Here is a 25,212-nt window from a genome sequence, read left to right on the forward strand (position 1 = left end):
TAAATAATAACTTTATTATTGCCTGTAGGGCATATTTCCTTCATGAATACCTCACAAATCTTTTCACAAAAGTCAGAGAATATAGCCATCATGCATCTTTGAAAGATAGCAGGTGCATTACATAAACCAAAAGGCATACGTCTATAAGCAAAAGTACCAAAAGGGAAAGTAAAAGTAGTTTTCGATTAATCCTTAGCTGACACAGGTATTTGAGAGAAACCAGAATAACCATCTAGAAAGCAGAAATGTGTATGTTTGGACAGTCTTTCTAGCATTTGATCAATAAAAGGTAAAGAGTAATGATCTTTCTTAGTAGCTTTATTTAATTTTTGGAAATCAATTATCATCCTATAACCTGTAATAATTCTTTGTGGGATCAATTCATCTTTATCATTAGGAACAACGGTAATACCTCCATTTTTAGGAACACAGTGGACAGGGCTTACCCATTCACTATCAGCAACGGGATAAATTATACCTGCCTCAAGGAGCTTTAGTATCTCCTTTCTTACCACTTCTTTCATCTTAGGATTCAATCTTCGTTGAGGATCTCTAACTGGTTTAGCATCGGCCTCCAAATTAATTTTGTGTTGGCATAACCTGGGACTAATGCCCTTAAGATCATCTAGAGTATATCCAATAGCAGCGCGGTGCTTCTTCAGAGTTTTCAATAATCTTTCTTCTTCTTTCTTTGAAAGGTTAGCACTAATAATAACAGGATATATTTTCTTTTCATCAAGATAAGCATACTTAAGATTATCAGGTAATGGTTTGAGTTCAAACACGGGATCACCCTTGGGTGGAGGGGGATCCCCAAGAATTTCAACGGGAAGGTTGTGTTTCAGCATAGGTTCCTGTTTAAGGAACACTTCATCTATTTCCCTTCTTTCCTTCAAAACGATATCATTTTCATGGTCTAGCAAATATTGTTCTAACGGATCAGTAGGAGGCACGGCAATAGAAGCAAGACCAATAATCTCATCCTTACTAGGTGATTCTCTATCATGAGGTTGTCTACGGAACTTAGCAAAATTAAACTCATGAGACATACCATCTAAGCCAATTGTGACAGTATCCTTTTCACAATCAATCTTAGCATTAACAGTATTCAAGAAGGGTCTACCAAAAATAATGGGACAAAAGTCATCTTGTGGGGAACTAAGAACAAGAAAATCAGCAGGGTATTTAAACTTCCCACACAAGACTTCAACATATCTAACAATCCCAACTGGTGAAATAGTATCTCTATTGGCAAGCTTGATAGTAACATCAATACCTTCCAACTGAACGGGTGCAATATCATGCATAATTTCTTTATATAAGTCATAGGGTATTGCACTAGCACTAGCACCCATATCACATAAGCCATGATAACAATGATCTCCTATTTTAATAGAAATAATAGGCATGCCTACCAGAGGTCTATGTATCTTAGTATCTGGTCTAACAATATTAGCAGTCTCACCACAGAAATAAATAACATGCCCATCTAAATCATCATCCAAGAGATCTTTAACCATAGCAATACTAGATTCAACTTTGATTTGCTCGGGAGGGGTATAAGTCCTAGTATTACTCTTACGAACAACAGACGAAGTTTTAACATGATCCTTTATCCTAATAGAAAAAGGAGGTTTCTCAACATAAGTAGTAGGAACAATAGGATCACTATGGGTGACAGTCTTTTCTTCAACTGTAATAGGTGCAACTACTTTTACTTCAATGGGAGGATTATATTTAAACCACTTCTCTTTAGGGAGATCAACGTGAGTAGCAAAAGATTCACAGAAAGAAGCTACTATCTCAGAGTCAAGTCCATACTTAGCGCTCAATCCACGAAAAGCATTGGTATCCATAAAAGATTTAACACAATCGAACTTAGGTGTCATACCTGACTCCTTACCATCGTCGGAACCCCAATCTTCAGAGTTGCGTTTAATTCTTTCCAATAAGTCCCATTTGAAATCAATAGTCTTCAGCATATAAGAGCCAGCACAGGAAGTCTCGAGCAGGTTGCGATCATTGAGAGAAAGCCGAGCATAAAAATTTTGAATAATCATTTCTCTGGAGAGCTCATGATTGGGGCATAAATATAACATTGACTTAAGCCTCCCCCAAGCTTGAGCGATGCTTTCTCCTTCGCGAGGACAAAAATTATATATGTAATTACGATCACGATGAACAAGATGCATATGATAGAACTTCTTGTGAAATTCCAACTTCAATCGTTTATAATTCCAAGATCTCATATCATCATATAGCCTATACCATGTCAATGCATCTCCCTACAAAGATAAAGGGAAGACCATCCTTTTGACAACATCATCGGGAATACCTGCAAGCTTAAATAATCCACAAACTTCATCCACAAAGATAAGGTGTAAATCGGGATGCAATGTTCCATCTCCTGCAAATGGATTAGCTAGCAGTTTCTCTATCATACCCGAAGGAATCTCAAAGTAAATATTTTCAAAAAGTCCAGTAGGTTGAGGAGCAACTCTTTGCTCTTCTGGTCGGGGTGAAGATACCCTGAACAAGCCCCTCAAATGATTAGTTTCCATAGTGACAAGTAACAGAAAATTTCAGCACACTATATAAATGTTTCCTTACCAAGTTCCACTCACCAAAAGCGCTACACTCCCCGGCAACGGCACCAGAAAAGAGTCTTGATGACCCACAAGTGTAGGCGATCTATCGTAGTCCTTTCGATAAGTAAGAGTGTCGAACCCAACGAGGAGCAGAAGGAAATGATAAGCGGTTTTCAGTAAAGTTTTCTCTGCAAGCACTGAAATTGTAGGTAACAGATAGTTTTGTGATAAGATAAATAGTAACGAGTAACAAGTAAATAAAGTAAATAAAGTGCAGCAAGGTGGCCCAATCTTTTTTGTAGCAAAGGATAAGCCTGGAAAATTTCTTATAATGAGAAAAGAGCTCCCGAGGACACATGGGAGTTATTGTCAAGCTAGTTTTCATCACGCTCATATGATTCGCGTTCGGTACTTTGATAATTTGATATGTGGGTGGACCGGTGCTTGGGTACTGCCCTTACTTGAACAAGCATCCCACTTATGATTAACCCCTATTGCAAGCATCCGCAACTACAAAAGAAGTATTAAGGTAAATCTAACCACATCATTAAACATATGGTTCCAAATCAGCCCCTAACGAAGCAACCGCATAAACTAGGGTTTAAACTTCTGTCACTCTAGCAACCCATCATCTACTTATTACTTCCCAATGCCTTCCTCTAGGCCCAATAATGGTGAAGTTTCATGTAGTCGACGTTCACATAACACCACTAGAGGAAAAGACAACATACGTCTCATCAAAATATCGAACGAATACCAAATTCACATGACTACTAATAGCAAGACTTCACCCATGTCCTCGGGAACAAACGTAACTACTCACAAAGCATATTCCAGTTCATAATCAGAGGAGTAATAATATGCATTAAGGATCTGAACATATGATCTTCCACCAAGTAAACCAACTAGCATCAACTACAAGGAGTAATCAAACTACTAGCAACCCACATGTACCAATTTGTGGTTTTGATACAAGATTGGATACAAGAAATGAACTAGGGTTTTTTGAGAGGAGATGGTGCTGGTGAAGATGTTGATGGAGATTGACCCCCTTCCGATGAGAGGATCGTTGGTGATGATGATGGTGATGATTTCCCCCTCCCGAAGGAAAGTGTCCCCGGCAGAACAGCTCCGCCGGAGCCCTAGATTGGTTCTGCCAAGGTTCCACCTCGTGGCGACAGAGTTTCGTCCCGTAAGCTTGTCCATGATTTTTTCCAGGGTAAAAGCCTTCATATAGGAGAAGATGGACACCGAAGGGCCACCAGGGGGCCCAGGAGACAGGGGGCACGCCTAGTAGGGGTGGGCGCGCCCCCCACCCTCCTGGCCAGGGTGTGGGCCCCCTAAGGTGTTTCTTCAGCTCAGTAATTCTTATTAGTTCCAAAAATAAGTTTCGTGGAGTTTCAGGATTTTTGGAGCAGTGCAGAATAGGTTTCGAATGTTTGCTCCTTTTCCAGCCAGAATTCCAGCTGCCGGCATTCCCCCTCTTCATGGTAAACCTTATAAAATAAGAGAGAATAGCCATAAGTATTGAGATATAATGTGTAATAACAGCCCATAATGCAATAAATATTGATATAAAAGCATGATGCAAAATGAACGTATCAATATCTTTCTTCTTTTGCATATCACACAAATCAAAAAAGTTGTTTAGATGAGTACACTACAAGAAATACAGTCGATTGTGACTCGCCATTTTGGTCAAAAAATCGGTATTTTTGCCATTTTATGACCCCTTTATGACCAAATATCGAAGGTCTAACAGTTGGCCGTCAAAAACAAGTAAACATGACCTTTCCGAAGTTTTCATCATAGTTTCTCTACGACCAAAATTACATTTTGGTCATCACCCATTTGTTCAATCCACATAGGAGCTGAGGTGGACAAGCTTACGTGGCTGCATCCACGTGTACAATGTGATGGCGTGGCAAACATTTAGGATATGACGTGGCCTAATCAAAGGCAAAATTAAATTGACCAATATTTTAATAGCCCAGCCCATATAAGGTCTATAAACAGGCCAAGCCCACATAACGTATCTAAACAGGCCCAGCCCATATAAGGTATCTAAATAGGCCCAGCCCAAATAAGGTGTCAAAACAGGCCCAGCCCATATAAGGTGTCAAAACAGGCCCAACATTTCAGGCCTATATATTAATTTCTGCCTAATAGTTTCTGTGCCAGATTTAGTTTTATTTATTACATATGGGCATTTAAACATCCAGTTACAACGCAATGCCAACCATTTGTTGTTCTTGTTCCACAGAATAAATTTTTTTTTCAAAACGGAGGCAAAAGATTTGCCTCATCGATTAATTAAGAAGAAGCGAGTTGCCCAGTTAATTAACGGAAAACCGGGCGAAAACCGATACTTCCACAGAATAAATTAGTTAGGCACCCAAACAACCATGAACAAAAATGGTTGCATGATTCTAAAAAAATGGTTACATTGATAAAATAAAACACACACATTGACATCAATGTAGAACCCTCTTCATCACCTGCTTCACCACTCTACATCACCCGCTTCACCACTATTTTGTTATTTCCTTCAATGAAATGTCCTATTGCTCAAACTTCCTCTGCTGCTGTAACCACCAACAAAGCTGAACTGTAGAATCAAATTAAACTGCAAAACAGAGATATATCCTATTAAAACTTTTTAAAGATCTGCTCTGAATAGGTGGTCTACTAGTATTGATGCTCCTCCCTAACAAAGTAAATCTACCAAAGGCATTAAGACACGTCAAAATAGTCTTGGGGAGTAGGTAATAACTAAACATGTACCAGCATCCATTACAGACAAGCACATTAACATGAAACGCATGCATCAAGTGAAGCAAGCAAAAACATTATCAAGAAGGGGAGTGACTGTTGATAATTGAAAATCAATCAGCTAGTACTAACAGCAATCAAACAGTTGATATAAACTTTTAGATCATCACAGTCCTACAGAATCTCAGGATACTCTCATACATTGCAAAGATACAAGTTTAAACATGTTTTCCCCTGCTAGCAGCTTAACAACATGTTGGATACTAGAACCAATGGAGTGGAAGAACACGCCTTGGAGATGTATATGACAAGTGGGCCATAAAACGCATGATATTGGGAAAGTGCTGTTGAACCAAGGATTACGAGTCGACGAGTCGTTCCGAGGTTGAGACTCATAGACTAATCGGACTAGTCTTAGACTAGTGCTAGACTAGTCGACAAAGTACTGTAGTAGTCAACTACTAATACCTAGTAGCAGTATGTAGTAAACTGTACAGCACATTACAGTATATACAATAAAACCAGCAGTGCTAGCCAACGCTCGCCAGGCCCAGCCCAGTGCAGCTCAGCACGCCACCCCCACCTGGCCCATGTGGGCCCAAGTAGCCAGCCTACATCCCATCCCATCCCATCCCTCCCTCCCTCCCTCTCTCTCTCTCTCTCGGGCCACACGCGCCTACGGGGCACGGCCATGGCCGCCGCCCGAGCAAGAGCTCCGGCCGGCTGCCGCGCCTTGCTTCACCATCCGCCGTTCCGGCAGCGGGTCAGTGGGTGCTGGCGGTGGCCTCGTCCAGGCGGCTCGTTCTCATAGCTCGCTCTCCAAATTTCCCCTCCCAAATCTGAGTCGAGCGACTCAGACAACAGGACTAGTCCAGACTAGTCGACTAGTCTCTTGACCGCTCGACTCAACGAATTAGTCTACACGAGATTCGCAGTCGACACCACAGTTGCGACTCATAGACTAGTCCATCGACTAGTCTCGACTAGTCCTTCGACTCGTAATCAGTGTGTTGAACTAACAATATTACTAAATGCATACTGTGAAATACATATAGATAATCCATACGATTCTAGAACAAACATAGCCGCATGCCAAAAACTGACAATGGTGCTTCATAAGTCATTTAGAATGATCAGGATAGAATAGGCTAAGAGCCAGTTAATTAACAGACAGGACAGGAAAATAATAAGAACATTTGACAACTTCATATATTTATTGAGCACACAGAAGTCAATGCACATTCATCACTTCACTTCTTTCGGAGAACGGAATAGGGGCCATAACAAATTAAAAAATGAATTTAGTGACCACAACAACTTGGTACATACCAATCACTCTCCGCACCATTCTAAACGACAATTGAAACAAAAGGTTATTATTTATTAGCAACATCCAGATCAAGCCAACATTCTGAGCTAGTGTACCCAGAACTAAACAAAATCGAAAATCTATATCAGATGAGTGCATGAACATACATGAAAACAAGTATCAAGTACAAAAAGTTTTTCAAGACAGGGGAGTGATTGCCATTAATTAAAAATCAATCAACCAGTACAAACAGCAATCAAACTACTGTTGGTACAAACTTTTACGTAGATCACCGTACTACACAACCTCATGATGCTAATACATTGCAAAGATAGCAAGTTTAAACCTGTATTACCATGCACCCACCTTAACATATTATGTGGATACCAGAAGCAATGGGGTAGAAGAACATACTTTCGACTTTGTATTGGACCACCCCATGGGTGTGATGCAGGTGCCTTGCCTTCGTAGGGCTTCGATAAAGTTATGTGTTGCACATCCACACCCAGGACTCATCAGCAATCCTGCAATTAAAATAGTGGAGGTGCACAAGTCATGGACAAGAAGAAGGATGCTGATGCGTTTTTGTTGGATAGTGCGAAGCTAACAGGTTATCATAGACAACACTGAAGCAGTAGTGCATGGAAGGATGAATATAATATTGGGAAAACACATTACAGAGATGCAAGGTTCACAATTTTATAAAACCTGAAGCATAGAATCTTCCAAATGTGAAGCACCGAACAAATGTATTTCAGATACGTGACATGCACGATATACCAAAATTATAAGGGCTCCAACATGCAATTCAAACTGATGTTTTAAGTATGGGAACAGATTCATACTTAGGAAAAATGATGCATCTATTTTTTTGCCACAACAGCAACAGATTCATATTAAACTGGCATGCACTTAGTTGGGGAAAATGAATTCAATAATCACTTGATCTTGGTTCATATGATAAAAATTTAAGAAAGTAAGAGAAGCCATGGATCAACTAAAATAGCTCAAAATTTATTACAAGTATAATCACAAATTTCTTACCAGGCATGACCCAAAACAGTATATGCTTTTACAAATATACTCCAAAATGCATACTCTCAAAACAGTACAGTATCCACAGAGGATGGCATACTCCAAAACAGTATATGCTTTTACAAATATACTCCAAAATGCATAGTTGGAAAACAGTATGCTATCCAAAGAGGATAGCATACTCCAAAACAATATATGCTTTTAGGAAGGGATCAACTAAGATAGCTCAAGATTTATTTAAAAGTTAACAAGGTAGAGCTAAATGACATGTTACCATCAATAAGCTCTTCCAAAACTGAGTGCAGTTGCTATCCCCAGGGTCCTTGGTCCAGTACAGCGGCTGCACTAGATTCGTACAAGACCAAGGAAAGTTAGGGATTGGTCCAAGAACTTTCAAGGAAAAACCTAATGTGTTGGTGCAGAGACCCTGTACGTCTCTGTTTGCCCCTAAGCTAAACCAAGATAGTACGTATTGCTGCTACAACCAACCTACAGAAGCTATGGTACTAAGAAGAGCACTAGGTCAGCTTTCTATACACCAAACCTACAGCAGTTGCGGCTACACCCAAGCTACAGCAGCAGATCTACAGGTAGCCGCATATGAAGTCAATTGCCTCACCTGCAGCAGCTCACCAGGAGCTAAGTGGAGGAGGGCTGAGGCAAGGGCAGTTGGATGCAGGTCGGAGACGTGTTTGGGGAAAGACGCGGGCAGAAGGAGCAGCACGGCCGGCTTGAGGTCCTGCGCGTCCACGGCCTGCCTGGCGTCGGGCGATCTCGCAGAGACGCCAGCAGAGGAGGCCGTTGAAGCAGCGGGGACGGGATTGACTGCAGGGTGGGGAACGACGAACACGGCAGTCGCCGTGGCCGGCGTGGGGGCAAAGCCACCACAAACCCTAGGTCATGCGCCGCCGCGGTCCGGCCAGCTCGACGGAGCAGCGCGCATCGAAGCATGCGCGCGCCGTCGACCCAGCCGGCCGCGACGTCGAGGCTGCTGGCCGGCGGTGCATCTGCTACCTGTGAAGTTGGGCGGCACGCTCGATCCGATGTGGGAGGTGGAGAGGGGGAGCGGAAGATGGGGGAAGGTGGGCTGCGGATCTGGCGTCGTCGGGCTCGGATCGATGGGCAGCGCGATTGGAAGCAGAGGAGAGGACGAAGGGATGCGGTCGCGCGCTAAATTTTCCTCCAGACCCCTCCCCCTCTTTTCATACTCACTTCCGCACCTCACCATAGAGTGGCTGCAGCTGGGACCTGCCACTCCTCGACCCCACCGTACAGTCTCTATTTAGGTGGTTTCGTAGTAGCAATAAACTTGTTTCAGAGATATATCATATCTGCTAAAAAATATTCATTTTTCTGTGTCAACAGAAAAAATTCAAGACCTATAATTAATAGTTTCATTGCAAAAAAAAGTCACATGCTTTGTAATACTATGAATTAACGTATGCATAATTGTGTTCAAGTCATAAACAACACAAAATCGTGCATTTATATGCCTTCAAAGGTGAGTATACAAAATGAAATTTATATTTATAAATCATTAGGTAGTTGGGCTTATGATGGAATGCATTACGCGCCTTTGAATCACCAAGAGTTTCGCAAGATTCCACCCCTAGCTACAAACGGTCATGCCCACCATTTTGACCATATTTTGAAAACGCCATAGGAAATTCAAGAAAGAAATGTTAAACCTTTGCGTCACGTCATCATTTGTGGCCTAGTTATCAGAGAAAAATAACGAACTTGGAACACGACAAATATCTTTAAAATGTGTTCTCGGAAAGGAGTTGTGTGTATGAAGATTCATCGCTTTGAAGTCAAACGATCAATGTTATGGCCATATTCATGGTATAGTTTGTTTAAATAATCTCATAATGTGCATAAGGGTGCATCTTAGAATGGCAAACAATGTTGACGACGGGGGTTTTCATTTTCTTTGCACAAATAAATCAGTTTCTATTTTTGGAGTGCCAAAAGTCGGGTTTTTTGCGAAGAACCTATCAAATATTTGTTCCAAAATGGCACGCACCATTTTCCAAAAAAATTAGACCACATTTTATGTATAATTAATCAAATGGTTGCCACTCGAAAGATTTTGATCCACCTCCCGTCAAATTGACAAACTTATGTCGATTCAGCTGGAACCAGGTAAAATTTGAACTAGAGTTGCCTCGTAGTTTCTTCTTTATTTTTCGAAAATTCATTTTTAGGTAAATAAGTAGTCATTTAATCAGAGATACAACAAAAGTTTGTCAATATTCCACTCCTAGCTACGAACGGTCATGCTCGACGTTTTGACCACATTTTGTAATCGGCATATGAAATTCAAAAAAAAAATCAAAAAATTGAAAACCTTCGCATTGTGTCATTACTGTTACCTAGTTTCCAAGAAAAATAACTAACTTGGACTATGACAATTAGCTTAAAAAAGTGTTCTCGTAAATGAGCTATCATGTATAAAGATTTATGGGTTTCAAGCCAAACGATCAATGTTATGGCCACATTCATGGCATAGTTTGTTCAAATCATCTCATATTATGAACAAGGATTAACATTTTTCAAATACATAATTAATATATTTTTTATTACATTGTTAAAAAAGTTCTATAGACATTTTAACATTTTCAAATACTTGATTAACATCATTTAGATACTTTTCTTGAATATTTTTCAAATGCTTGATTAAAATTTTAAATACATGATCAACTTTTTTCACACACATTATATATTGTTTGTATACATGATAAACATTTTCTTTATACACATGTAACATTTTCAAATGCTTGGTTAATATTTTTTCAAATGTTGTATGTAAAGTTTCTTTTGTAATATATTTATTTAGAATATTCTAGTCATGTGTGGTTAGAATATTTGGAAGTAAAAAGGTAAAAAAAATTAAGAACAAAAAACAGAAAAAAAAATGAGGCCGCGGCCCAGGAGTTGGCCACTCAGCGGCGCACAAACAATGTAAAAAAAAGAGGTGGCCTCGTCCCTCAAAGGCCCAAGCCCGCTAAAATCGCACCTCAAATAGTGGCTGGGCGCAAAGGCAACAGCTCCTGCGGCGTGGCTTTGTGGTTTGGTTCTGTAGAGGAGAGCAAATGGTCACGAGTTCGAGTCCGGTGGAGCCAATTTTTTTTTTTGCTGCTTCATTCGCGAGTTCCCGTTTGTCCTAACCTAAAAAGACATGACACGTACGAAAAAATACTTAAAATAAAATGACACATAGGCAAACATGATGATGGGGGTTGCAATAGCGGTGCTAGTGGGTCCCGTCTGTCCTAACCTAAAAAGACATGACACGTATAAAAAAATACTTAAAATAACATGACACGTAGGCAAACATAATGATGTGGACGTCCAGTCATATAATTGTACCCATATTTACACGTGACCCTATTTTGACACGTAGGCAAAAATGATGATGTGGACATCCAGTCATATAATTGCATCCACATTTATACGTAGCCCGTTTTTGCTGCTTAATTCGTCTATCCGAAGGCGTACTTTGACACGTAGGAAAAAAATGATGATGTGGACGTCCAGTTATATAATTGCATCCACACTTACATGTAGCCCTTTTTTGTTGCTTAATTCGCCTATCCGAAGGCGTACTGTGCTAGTTGGTCCCGTTTGTCATAACCTAAAATGACATGACACGTAGGCAAAAATGATGATGTGGACGTCCAATCATATAATTGCATCCACATTTACAACATCATGACCATCTAGATTGGTCGTGATTAGCTAGAAATAAGGCTGTCGACCACTCCCGTGTGCTTTATGACTATTTTGTGTAAAGAAATTATGACTTTTTTGACTAAAATAGTCGTGATTGTTTATGGCTTGGACCCTCTCAAACAACTTACGACCAATTGCTTCAAAATGGTCATCGATTCATGACCATTTCTTCCAGGGTCACTGGCAGAAGGTCATAATTTAGCATATTTCTTGTAGTGGTAGCGGCATCTTCACTAGGAAGGCCGGAGAATTGATCATTCATGACAAGATTCAACAAAGCAGCATTGATTTCACAAGATTCAACATCGTTAAGAGGAGCAATTGAAGTGCTAAGGAAATCATTATTGTTGGTATTGGAAAAGTCACACAATTTAGTATTATCTTGAGCCATCACAACAAGCAATCTAACACACAAGCACACAAGAGGCAAGCGAAAAAGAGTCGAACGGAAAAGAGAGGGCGAATAAAACGGCATGAGTGAAGTGGGGGGAGAAAAACGAGAGGCAAATGGCAAATAATGTAATGCAAGGGAGGAGAGTTTGTGATGGGTACTTGGTATGTCTTGACTTGAGCGAAGACCTCTCCGGCAACAGCGCCAAAAATCCTTCTTGCTACCTCTTTAGCACTGCGTTGGTTTTTCCTTAAAGAGGAAAGAGTGATGCAGCAAAGTAGCATAAGTATTTTCCTCAATTTTTGAGAACCAAGGTATCAATCCAGTAGGAGGCTTCACGCAAGTCCCTCGTACCTGCACAAACAAACAAGAACCTCGCAACCAACGCGATAAAGGGGTTGTCAATCCCTTCACGGCCACTTGCGAAAGTGAGATCTGATAGAGATAATAAGATAAGATAAATATTTTTGGTATTTTTATGATATAGATTGAAAAGTAAAGATTGCAAAATAAAGTAGATTGGAAACTTATATGATGGAAAATAGACCCGGGGGCCATAGGTTTCACTAGTGGCTTCTCTCAAGATAGCATAAGTATTACGGTGGGTGAACAAATTACTGTCGAGCGATTGATAGAAAAGTGCATAGTTACGAGAATATCTAGGCATGACATGTATATAGGCATCACGTCCGCGACAAGTAGATCGAAACGATTTTGCATCTACTACTATTACTCCACACATCGACCGCTATCCAGCATGCATCTAGAGTATTAAGTTCATAAGAACAGAGTAACGCATTAGGCAAGATGACATGATGTAGAGAGATAAACTCAAGAAATATGATATAAACCCCATCTTTTTATCCTCGATGGCAACAATACAATATGTGCCTTGCTGCCCCTACTGTCACTAGGAAAGGACACCGCAAGATTGAACCCAAAGTTAAGCACTTGTCCCATTGCAAGAAAGATCAATCTAGTAGGCAACCAAATGATAATTTGAAGAGACTTGCAAAGATAACCAATCATACATAAAAGAACTCAAAAGAGATTTAAATATTTTTCATAGATAAACTTGATCATAAACCCACAATTCATCGGATCTCGACAAACACACCACAAAAAGAGTTACATCGAATAGATCTCCAAGAAGATCGAGGAGAACTTTGTATTGAGATTTAAAGAGAGGGAAGAAGCCATCTAGCTAATAACTATGGACCCCAAGGTCTATGGTAAACTACTCACAACTCATCGGAGAGGCCTTGGCGTTGATGTAGAAGCCCTCCATGATCGATTCCCCCTCCGGCGGAGCGACGGAAAAGGCTCCAAGATGGGATCTCATGGGTACAGAATGTTGCGGCGGTGGAAACAGGGTTTCGTGGTGCTCCTGGATGTTTTCGGGGTACGTAGATATATATAGGCGAAGGAAGTCGGTCAGGGGAGCCACGAGGGGGCCACGAGGGTGGGGGGCGCGCCCACCCCCATAGGGCGCTCCCTGGACCCTCGTGGCCGCCTCGTCTGCTTCTTGACGTCCACTCCAAGTCTCTTGGATTGTGTTTGTTCCAAAAAGATCTCTCCCAAAGGTTTCATTCCGTTTGGACTCCGTTTGATACTTCGTTTCTTCGAAACACTGAAATAGGCAAAAAAAAAACAGCAATTTGGGCTGGGCCTCCAGTTAATAGGTTAGTCCCAAAAATAAGATAAAAGTGTAAAGTAAATCCTATAAATATCCAAAACGGGCAATATAATAGCATGGAACAATAAAAAATTATAGATACGTTGGAGACGTATCAGTGAGTAGTTACTTTCGTTCTTGAGGTCAGGGGAGAAATCATGTTGCAAGTAATCATGTGAACTTGATATGTGTTTGATATTTTGATGATATGTATGTTGCCATTCTCTTAGTGGTGTCATGTGAACGTCGACTACATGAAACTTCCCCATATTTGAGCCTAAGGGAATGCATTGTGGAGTAGTAATTAGATGGTGGGTTGCGAGAGTGACAGAAGCGTAAACCCCAGTTTATGCGCTATTCCGTAAGGAACCGATTGGATCCAAAAGTTTAATGCTATGGTTAGAATTTATTCTTAATACTTTTCTTGTAGTTCCGGAACCTTGTAAGAGGGTTAATCATAAGTAGGAGGTTTGTTCAAGTAAGAACAACACCGAAGCACCGGTCCACCCATATATCAAATTATCAAAGTACCGAACACGAATTAAGCCAACATGATGAAACTGACTAGATGAAATTCCCGTGTACCCTCAAGAACACTTTGCTTATCATAAGAAACCACTTTGGACTGCCCTTTGCCTCAAAAGGATTGGGATACCTTGCTGCACTTTTGTTACTACTTTCGTTACTTGCTCGTTACAAATTATCTTGCTATCAAACTACTCTGCTACTTACAATTTTAGCACTTGCAGACAATACCTTGCTGAAAACCAATTGTCATTTCTTTCCGCTCCTTGTTGGGTTCGACACTCTTACTTATTGAAAAGGCTACAATTGACCACATATGCTTGTGGGTCATCAAGGCTATTTTCTGGTGCTGTTGCCGGGGAGTGAAGCACTCTTGGTAAGTGGAAATTGGTAAGGAAACATTATTACTACGTGCTGAAATTTATTGTCACTTGCTACTATGGAAAACAATCCTTTGAGGGGTTTGTTTGGGGTATCTTCACCTCGACCGGAACCACAATTAGTTGCCCCTCAACCTACTGCGCCTACTGAAAATATTGAATATGAAATTCCTTCGGGTATGTTAGAGCAACTGCTAGCTAATCCTTTTGCAGGAGATGGAACAGAACATCCTGATATGCACTTGATATATGTGGATGAAATTTGTGGATTGTTTAAGCTTGCAGGTTTGCCCAGAGATGAAGCTAAGAAGAAGGTCTTTCCTTTATCTTTGAGGGGAAAAGCATTGACATGGTATAGGCTATGCGATGATATTGGATCTTGGAACTGGAACCGTTTGAAATTGGAATTTCATCAAAAAAATTATCCTATTCATCTAGTTCATTGTGATCGGAATTATATATATAATTTTTGGCCTCGTGAAGGAGAAAGTATCGCTTTAGCTTGGGGGAGGCTTAAAACAATGTTATATTCATGCCCCAATCATAAGCTCTCGAGTGAAATTATTATTCAGAATTTTTATGCTCGGCTTTCTTGTAATGATCAATCCATGCTCGATACTTCTTGTACTGGTTCTTTTATGAAGAAAACTATTGAATTTCGATGGGATCTTTTAGAGAGAACTAAATGCAACTCTGAAGATTGGGAACTCAACGAAGGTAAAGAGTCAGCTATTGAACCTAAGTTTGATTGTGTTAAATCTTTTATCAATACCAAAGCTTTTCAAAAGTTTAGCACTAAATATGGACTTGACTCTGAGATAGTAGCTTCCTTCTATGAATCTTTTGCTACTAATGTTGATCTCCCTAAGGAGAAGTGGTTTAAATATCACCCTCCAATTAAAGAAGAAATTTAAGAACCGGTAAAAGCTAAAGAAGAAACCATTATTTACAATGTTGATCCAGTTGTTCCCACTGCTTATATTGAAAAAAAACTTTTCCTGTTCGGATGAAGGAACAAGCTAAAGCTTCAACTATGGTTAACAAAAGTTATGTTAGAACACCCAAACCACCTGAACAAATCAGAGTTGAACCTAGTGTTGCTATGGTTAAAGATCTCTTAGTTGATAATATTGATGGGCATGTTATTTACTTCTGTGGTGAAGCTTCTAGAATTGCCAAACCTGACGGAAAAGATAAACATAGACCAGTTGAGGGAGTCCTGGATTAAGGGGTCCTCGGACAGCCGGACTATATACTTTGGCCGGACTGCTGGACTATGAAGATACAAGATTGAAGACTTTGTCCCGTGTCCGGATGGGACTCTCCTTTGCGTGGAAGGCAAGCTTGGCAATTCGGATATGTAGATCTCCTTCTCTGTAACCAACTCTGTCTAACCCTAGCCCCCTCCGGTGTCTATATAAACCGGAGGGTTTAGTCCGTAGGACAACAACAATCAGAATCATAGGCTAGCTTCTAGGGTTTAGCCTCTACGATCTCGTGGTAGATCAACTCTTGTAATACTCATATCATCGAGAGCAATCAAGAAGGAAGTAGGGTATTATCTCCATCGAGAGGGCCCGAACCTGGGTAAAACATCGTGTCCCCTGCCTCCTATTACAATTAGCCTTAGACGCATAGTTTGGGACCCCCTACCCGAGATCCGCCGGTTTTGACACCGACATTGGTGCTTTCATTGAGAGTTCCACCGTGTCGTCCCAATAAGGCTTGATGGCTCACCTCATTGTCAAGGGCAACATCACCTCCGGAGGATCCCTGGTTGTAGGCCAAACTCTCTGGCTGGGCGGTTTCCTCATGGCCGCCCGTTCGGCCGCCGCGCCAACAATGACTTCTCAGGTGATCAAGAACAACCTCCACGTCAGCCCGGAATTCACCGAGCAGATGGATCCAATGGAGCTCTCCTCCCTAAACAAGCTCTTGGATCGCATCGCCGCCCTAGGAGTCTCTACGGACTATGATCAGATTGGGCTTAAACCCGACCTAAGGGAGATTAACTCTCCGCTGGTCACCCATCAGATAGCAATGGTGGAGGAACAAAACATCAATTCTTCCTCTATTTTGAGGACGAACTATGTCCAGATTCCCGAGCTCTCTGAGTCGGATACCCGTCTACGGGAGGACGTGGCCTAGGCTCCAAACTTAGAATTGGGCAACGGGCCACAAATATTGGGCAACATCCTGGAGCCCGGGCTGCCAAGCTCAGGAGCTCCTTCGCCCCTGGGTCCCAGATTGGGTCAGGATGTGGACTTAAGTCTACCCACCCACCAAGACACAAGTGATCTTTCCCACATCAGACAAGAGCCCCAAGAGACAGTACACCACTTCTGGGCCAGATTCCTCCTTGTAATGAGCAAGGTTAAGGACTGTCACGAGGAAGACACAATTTCATTCTTTTGCAAAAATTGCATGGACAAGGGAATTCTCAATGCCATAAGCCGCCGTGACATAGCACACTTTGCCGACTTGGCAGCCATAGTACAGAAGTACTATGCGATGGAAAGCACTTGGAAAACCCAAACAAAATTTTGGGATCCTCCATCCCTAACTAAACCCTTCGTCCGAACTGAAAGGGTGCGCCCTCGCAAGTCACCCAACCCAATTACAAAGAAGCCAAAGCCCTGTACAGGGCGTGGAACCGTACTGGAGGGATGGCTCAATAGGCCATGCAAAATTCACAGCACACCGGACACCATACCAACACACGGCCTTAGAGCATGTTGGATACTCCGGCAGGTGGCCAAGAGCGGTGAGGACCTTCTCATCAACAATACCACAGAGCACCATCCCGTAGAAAATAACAATATAGTACTGACTGTCTTCGAGACTTTCGCCTCAAACAACAGGCGCAAGCGAGCGCTCCGCAACCTCGCCGAAGTCTGCCACGTCGCAACAATAAACCCGTGGAACGATATGGCCATAACCTTCAACGCCAATGATGAACCTCAATTCCGAACAGTCCGAGCACCAACCACTTTGGTCCTTAGTCCAATTGTGGATGGATTCCGGCTTACTAAAGTGCTCATGGACGGCGGCAGCGGATTAAACCTCATCTACTAGGAAACTCTTAACAAAATGGAAATAGATAAGAGCCGCATTGAGCAAAGCAGCACGACCTTCAGAGGAATCATCCCTAGTCAGGAGGCACGATGCGCAGGGAAAATCACACTGGATGTGGTATTCGGCACCCCGGAGAATTATAGGTCCGAAGAAATCACATTCCAAGCGGCCCCGTTTAGCAGTGGATACCACGCCCTCTTAGGGCGAGACACATTCACAAGCTTCCAAGCTATACCCCATTACGGGTACATGAAGCTCAAGATGTCGGGGCCCAAGGGAATCATCACTCTAGCCAGTGACCCGGACATAGCACTCCGCGCCGAAAATAAAACTGCCGCACTAGCCCTGGAGGAGTTAACTACGGCCGAAGAGTTAACTATGCTGCGCTCCGCAGTAAACAGGGACGACGTGATACTCGACAAATGACCCAAGTCCACCTCTTTTAAACCATCAGACGAAGTAGTCAAATTCCAGGTCCACCCAACGGACCCTACAAAAACAGCATCAATTGGGGCACAGCTGAACCCCACAATAGACGCCGCACTACGAGAGTTCTTGCCCGAGAATTGGGACATTTTTGCCTAGCATCCTTCAGACATGCCAGGTATCCCATGCAGGATGGCCGAACATAGCCTAAACATACTAAAGGGATACAAGCCGGTCAAGCAGACTCTTCGGCGCTTTTCAGAACCCAAGCGACAAGCCATGGGAGAAGAGCTAGCCAAGCTACTCGAAGCCGGATTCATTAGAGAAATAAAACATCCGGACCGGCGGAAAACCTGGTGATGGTACCAAAGAAGGACAAATCCTGGCGCCTATGCGTCGATTTCAAAGACCTTAATAAGGCTTGCCCTAAGGATCCCTTCCCCCTCCCCCGCATCAATCAAATTATCGACGCTACCGCAAGACACGACTCATTGTGTTTCCTCGACGCATACTCCGGATACCATCAAATCAAGATGGCGGAGTCCGATCAAGCCACAATGGCATTTATCACTCCATATAGTCCCTTCTGTTTTAACACCATGCCTTTCGGGCTCAAAAATGCTGGTGCAACCTATCAACTCATGATTCAGACATGCCTGGAAACACAAATCGGCAAAACAGTGGAGGCTTATGTAGACGATGTAGTCATCAAAACCAGACACGTCGAATCATTGATAGACGACTTGAGGCTTACGTTCTACAATCTCCGAACATATGATATTAAGCTCAACCCGGAAAAATGCGTTTTCGGCATACCAGCCGGAAAACTCTTGGGCTTTATTGTTTCCAATAGAGGAATCGAAGCAAACCCGGCTAAAATCCAAGTTCTGTCACAGTTGGCTACCCCAACAGACCTCAAGCAAATCCAGAAACTAACTGGATGCGTGGCCACCCTAAGCCGCTTTATCTCCCGATTAGGAGAAAAGGCGCTACCTCTTTATCGCCTTCTCCGATGCACCGAACACTTTGAGTGGACGGATGCGGATACGACGGGGCTGGAGGAAATAAAATCCCTCTTGGCCACCAATCCAATTCTGGCAGTGCCAAATGTCGGCGAACCCATGTTGCTATACATAGTTGCAACACACCAGGTTGTAAGCGCAGTGCTCGTAGTTGAACGAGAGACAGATGGACATAAATTCCCACTACATAAGCCGGTATACTACGTATCCACTGTCCTCACTCCATGCAAGTCACGGTACCCACATTATCAAAAGATAGCATACGCGGTCTTCATGGCATCCCAAAAACTATGACACTACTTTCAAGAGTGTTCAATCACGGTGGCCTCCAAAGTACCACTCAATGACATAATAAACAACCGCGATGCCACGGGCCGGATTGCAAAATGGGCTATCGAGCTCCTCCCGTTCGACATAACATACAAACCACGGCGGGCCATTAAGTCACAAGTACTGGCTGACTTCGTCGCCGAATGGACAGAAGCCGAACTCCCTAAAGAGTACGGCGCGTACTCCAATTGGATCATGCACTTTGACGGCTCTAAGATGTTAACTGGTCTAGTGGCTGGCGTCGTCCTGACGTCCCCCACCGGAGATACATTCCAATACGTACTCCAAATACTTTACACAGATTCCAACAATGCAGCTGAGTATGAGGCATTATTGCACGGTCTTCGGATGGCAGTCTCCATGGGCATTCAACATCTAGAAGTACGTGGGGATTCAAATCTCGCAATATCTCAAATAAATGGAGACTTTGACGCCAAGGACCCGAAAATGGCGGCCTAACGTAATGTCGTTCTCAAAATGTCAGCTCGATTCGAGGGGCTCGAATTCCACCAAGTGGTTCGAGAAAACAATCAAGCGGCGGATATCCTTGCCCGCATCGGCGCTAAACGTGACCCCGTCCCACCAAATATTTTTTTGGAAAGGCTGTTCAAGCCATCCGTGGTATGGGAAGGGGAGTCCGGCAATACTAGTCTGGATCCGCATACAACCCCAGATCCTAAACAATCTAACATAATCAGAGGCTCCGCCATCGAAATCACACCTTCGGCCCACGTGATTATGGCGGTCATCGCCCCGTGGACGGAACCCTTCCTAGCTTACTTAAATAGGTAGGAACTCCCGGAGGACCCAAATGAGGCACGTTGCATTGTGCGGCGCTCTAAAGCCTACAAAGTCCACGAGGGAGAGCTTTATAAGAAAAGTGTGACCGGAGTGCTCCAAAGGTGCATCTCCGAAGAGGAAGGGCGGCAGCTCTTTGCTGAAATTCATGCCGGACTTGGCTGCCACCATGCCGCAGCTCGGGCGCTCATAAGCAAGGCCTTCCGTACAGGATTCTACTGGCCGACAGCCTGGGCAGACGCAGAAGACCTTGTCCAACACCGCGTCGGTTGCCAGCTTTTTGCAAATCAAAGCCATATGCCGCCCACTGCCCTCCAAACAATCCCCATAACTTGGCCCTTTGCGGTCTGGGGGCTCGATATGGTTGGACCCCTTAAAGGAGGAAGCCATAAGAAGAAATACTTGTTGGTCATGGTCGATAAATTCACCAAATGGATAGAAGTCAAACCAGTTAAAATGGCTGAATCCGGACCAGTGATAGACTTTATATCCGGGGTCGTACACCGCTATGGTGTCCCCCACGGCATCATCACCGATAACGGCTCAAACTTTACAACCAATGAGGTGAAAACCTGGTGCAGCAAAATGGGCATAAAACTTGATTATGCCTCCGTCTGTCACCCCCAAACAAACAGTCAAGTCAAATGAGCGAATGGTCTTATTATGAACGGCATTAAACCCAGACTAGTCTGATCCTTGAAGGAATCAGATACGCACTGGGTCGAGGAGCTCGACTCCGTATTATGGGGGCTGCAGACCACGTCAAATCGCACAACCGGATACACACCTTTTTTTATGGTGTACGGCGCAGAGGCAGTGCTACCCTATGATATCATCCATGATTCACCTAGAGTGCACATGTACGAAGAGAGAGAAGCTGAGCTAGATCGGCAGGACAGCTTAGATGCCCTAGAGGAGGAGCGTGACGTCGCAAAGGCCCGTTCCGCATTCTATCAATAGCAGGCTCGAAGGTATCAAAGCAGAGAAGTGCGGGCCAAAACTTATAACATTGGCGAACTCGTTCTACGCCTACCAGAGAAGAAAAAGGACAAGCTCAAGCCCAAGTGGGAGGGTCCCTTCATCATTGACAAAGTTCTCACTCGAGGTGCGTACCGTCTGCGTGATGCATCAGACAATCGACTCAAGCCGAACCCATGGAACGCGGCCAGACTCCGAAGATTCTACGCCTAGTGCCGAGCTTTGTGTTTGTCTCCTTAAGTCCGTCTTCCTTTTTTAAATTATACCCTCTCTCTCCCTTTTACATTTATAGCCTTAAAAGCTTCAAGTATGCTTTGTCCGCACACTCTGGCCGTGCTATGCGCGCTCAATATACCTGGGGGCTTCTTACACAGAAGATTAATTGTCTTCTGGGCTTTATGCCCACCACATATGTGTCACTTCTTCGTATGTGCCTTTTTTCACCACTATATGCATCGATATGACTTAAGTTTTGGCCAAGCTGGGTTGCCTGGATCTTGTGTTTATGCCCTACGTTCTCATTAATTCGGCTAGGGCATAAGGGGAGCACCTCTGCGATTGTTACTGCCGGGTCAGCCGGATGTGTACCTCAGACTGGGTGAAGCCGAAAGCTAGCGTTCTTAAGAGAATATTCGGTCGGTGAACAAAAGATGTATTTTACCTATTACAAAACATGCCCCCAGATGCTTATATCCTGCGTAAATTTTCGCAGTTCGGACATGCACATCAATGCATGCACACCCAGGGAAAGGAACCCTTAACGGAACTATTCTCCCTAGAAGATGTTTCTTACTACCTATGTAATATAACATAACTAGTTGGGTACTTGTCTGTTCAAACACTTATGACCCCTACGCCTGGTTTCCACGCGTGCCCCGGTTTTCCCGTAACCGAGTGGGTATTCGGATACACTCTGGACTGTCGGGTCCAGAGGGTGAAGCGAAAAGGTCGGCCAAGACAAACGATTTACAATCCGGCTAGGGACAAAATGTGTCCTTCGAAGTACAAAGTCACTTAGACTGACTAAATTCTTCTTCTATACCATCCAACAGGGAGTCTAGCCTACAGTCCTGTTGGGAATACTTCGCGGCTAATGCTACCTGGTCATACACCAGATGTACAGGGATCTCCTTCCCATCTGACCCTACTGGTCCGACCTCGGCCATGTGGTTTGGGTCAGCCTTGGTGTATCGCGTCTTCACCATGGCCCAGGCTTTCCTTGTGCCTTGTCGGCAGGCCGATATCTTCCACGATCAGAAGCGCTGCCGTGCTCCCTTGAGCATCTCCATAAGCTCCCCCATGCCTCCTGGCAGGGAGGCGGATGGCCACAAGGCTTGGGCAATGCCCCGCATCACCTGTCGAACTTGTTCGTGCAGTTGTGAGAGCTCCGGCAGAAGATCGCCTGCAGATCCGGGCATCTCCACTTCGGGATGACCTGTCATCATGCCTACAGACATAATTCTGTTAGCACGCTTCTTCACCGAATTTTATAGTGGTTCGTCAGAGCACTTACTGAATATGCCGCGTTGAAGCCTCTTATTCTCCTTTACGGAGTCAGCAAGCTGGGCCCAAACATCCTTTAATTCGACGTCCAGTCAGATGTTCGCGTCTTGGAGAGTATTTTTCTCCTTTATAACCTTTGTAAGCACATGCTGGCCAGCCTTCAGCTGTCGCCGAACATGTTGCTCATCCTCTGGTATGATCTCCGGATTGCCTCCGGGATTGTTTGCAGAATCTATTGTTAGAATCGCATTCATGCCTAATACTTAACTGGTACATGCCCTGACATTATTTTCATTTAAAGCAAAAATTACCAGATGGGGCCTTCGTAGACTCCTCCATCACGGCAATTGCGACCCGCAGTTGGGCCTTGCACTCCTCCAGCTCTTTAGATAGCTGGGTATTCTTCTCTGTCAGAACCTATGCACACAAAGATCCTTAAATCAGTTGTGCCAATTGTTTCAAGTCTCAGGGGCTATGGATATACATACTTATCAAATTTTCTTACCCGTATATCCTTTACATACTGGTCCGTGGCCCTAGCGAGGCCACCTTGAGCAGCCCGGATGTACGCGTCCCCTGAGTTGAAGGGATCGAACGCCTCTTCAGAGAAATTAGGGTCACGTAGTGTGGCCTGACGGTGCCTATGATTCATGGCGCTCTCCACTTCGGAGTTTGTAGCGGAAAATCTATCTACATCCTCTGTTGGAGGATCGTCCGCATTGACCTCCACCCTTGAGTCCGGCCTTGGAGTCCGGCTGGTGGAGGCGTGACAGGCAGGTTCTCCGGATATAGTCCGGTGAGCGCTCTTTCTGTCAGAAGACAGTGGACATTGTTATATTTTAACAATGATAATTTCGTGGCAGGTTTCTAAATATACCTTTGCAACAGCGTCTCGGTCCTGACCGCCTTCCTTTTAAGCCTACCCGACTTTGGTGCCCCTTGTTGGCGATTCACTGCGGGTTCGGCTTGGCGCCTCGATGGCCTTCCCTGTAAGACGCAATACATGTGCGGTGGGTGAAGAGTAAAGGGGGAATCCTTTTTGGAAGTTGGGACTCTGGCTTTACTTACCTAGGATATAGGATGTAGGCCAGGATAATCAGCTATGATGGCCACCATCGCACCATCACAGCTTAACTGGTAAAATGTCCTGTCAACAAACTCCACCAATGTGTCCGGATCTTCTTCGAGTCCGGGGTCGAGAGCCCGGTTGGGGTCCTCTGGCTGTGGAGATGGGATGTGAACATCCTTCATAGCTCTTCGCAGTTCCTTCTATGAATTGACGAAGTAAACATCTGTGCTAAAAATGTGGGAAAGACTGGAATAAAAGATAACGACTCACCCAGCTTGGGGGGTTGTACATGGAGAATCCATCCCGTGGCTTGATATGGATGAACATCTCCTCTTCTCCTTTGTACAAATCGGACAGTATCTTCGCCAGAGCGGCCGGAGAGTCCGGACCTTTACGGCCGCAGTGGGTGGCATCGTCTTCTTCATTGAAGTGCCACATGGGTTTTCCCCGATATTGAAGTGGCTACACTCCCCGCATTATACACATGGACATAACCTCAATTATTGCCAGTCCTGATTTGGCCAGCGTATTTATCATGTCCATCAGGAAAAGGATCTCTCTGTTATCTTCCTCCTGGGGGCTCCTGGGGCGCCAGCTGTGGTGTTTCTTCAACGGGGCATTTACAAACTCGGGAAGGCCCTTCCGAACAGGGTCCGGAAGAGGGACATCCTCCATGTAGAACTATTCCAAGGGCCAGTCTTCGGATGTCTTCTTCGGGGTGCCGGATAGGTATCCGGTCCCAGCGATGCGCCATATTTCGGCTCCGCCCACTTGATATACCGAGCCCTTCTGAGTGCAGGGTACGAGGCAGAATATCCTCTTCCACAGCTCGAAATGAGCTTCGCAACCCAGAAAAAGCTCGCAGAAGGCAACGTAGCCTGCGATATGCATTATGGAGGCTGGGGTAACGTTATGCAGCTGGAGGCCGTAGAACTCCAAGAGCCTACGAAGGAAAGGATGGATTGGAAATCCGAGCCCCCTCAGCAAATAGGGGACGAAGCATACCCGCTCTCCCTTGGATGGGTTCGGAGAGCTCTCCGCTTGCTCCCCGCCATTATAAGTGGCTAGTCCTGCTCGGATGGGAACCATGTACGCAGGCGGGAGAAACCCCTTGGTCTGCAACTCTACTAATCGGGTGTGGGGGACAGAACATTTCTCCCAATCGCCTGGCCTAGTGCTACGGGAGCGAGAGGAGGAACCGCGGCGACCGGCCATGGTGGTATGGATTTTTTCGGGCGCGCTCTGGAGAATACTCGCTAGGAGGAGATGGTGTGGTTTGGATCTTAAGATCCCCATCTCTTTAAATAGATGATTTACTCCCATGGTCGGGGTGGCTAATGTAAAAATGCCTCGACTTCTCGCATTCGCTCGACACGTGGAGACAACCATTATTAAAGCACGGAAGTCGAGGAGCGCGGCATTGATGAGGAGCCGAACACTGCTCGCTACTACAATACTCTAGAATACTTGGAGAAGAACCCGCCTTGCAATGCCGAAGACAATCTGCGTGCCGGACTCATCGTCATTGAAGCGTGGTTCAGGGGCTACTAAGGGAGTCCTGGATTAAGGGGTCCTCGGACAGCCGGACTATATACTTTGGC

The 25,212-nt window shown here is 44.1% G+C and overlaps 1 long non-coding RNA gene across 3 annotated transcripts; it reads right to left on the reverse strand.

Moving 5' to 3' along the window:
* Nucleotides 1-4,936: 4,936 nt before the first annotated feature.
* LOC119340363 lies at nucleotides 4,937-8,860 on the reverse strand. Of its 3 annotated transcripts, none has more exons than XR_005164505.1 (4): nucleotides 8,324-8,860; nucleotides 7,979-8,049; nucleotides 7,084-7,193; nucleotides 4,937-5,214 (listed from the first exon to the last, which is right to left on the reverse strand). It is a non-coding gene; the product is annotated as an uncharacterized LOC119340363 (long non-coding RNA). The 3 variants fall into 3 exon arrangements; XR_005164507.1 differs by having other exon boundaries at nucleotides 4,937-5,234; XR_005164506.1 differs by having other exon boundaries at nucleotides 7,036-7,193.
* Between the last annotated feature and the right edge of the window lie 16,352 nt (nucleotides 8,861-25,212).

The sequence above is a fragment of the Triticum dicoccoides genome, chromosome 7B (assembly GCF_002162155.2).
Source record: "Triticum dicoccoides isolate Atlit2015 ecotype Zavitan chromosome 7B, WEW_v2.0, whole genome shotgun sequence".
NCBI lineage: Eukaryota > Viridiplantae > Streptophyta > Magnoliopsida > Poales > Poaceae > Triticum > Triticum dicoccoides.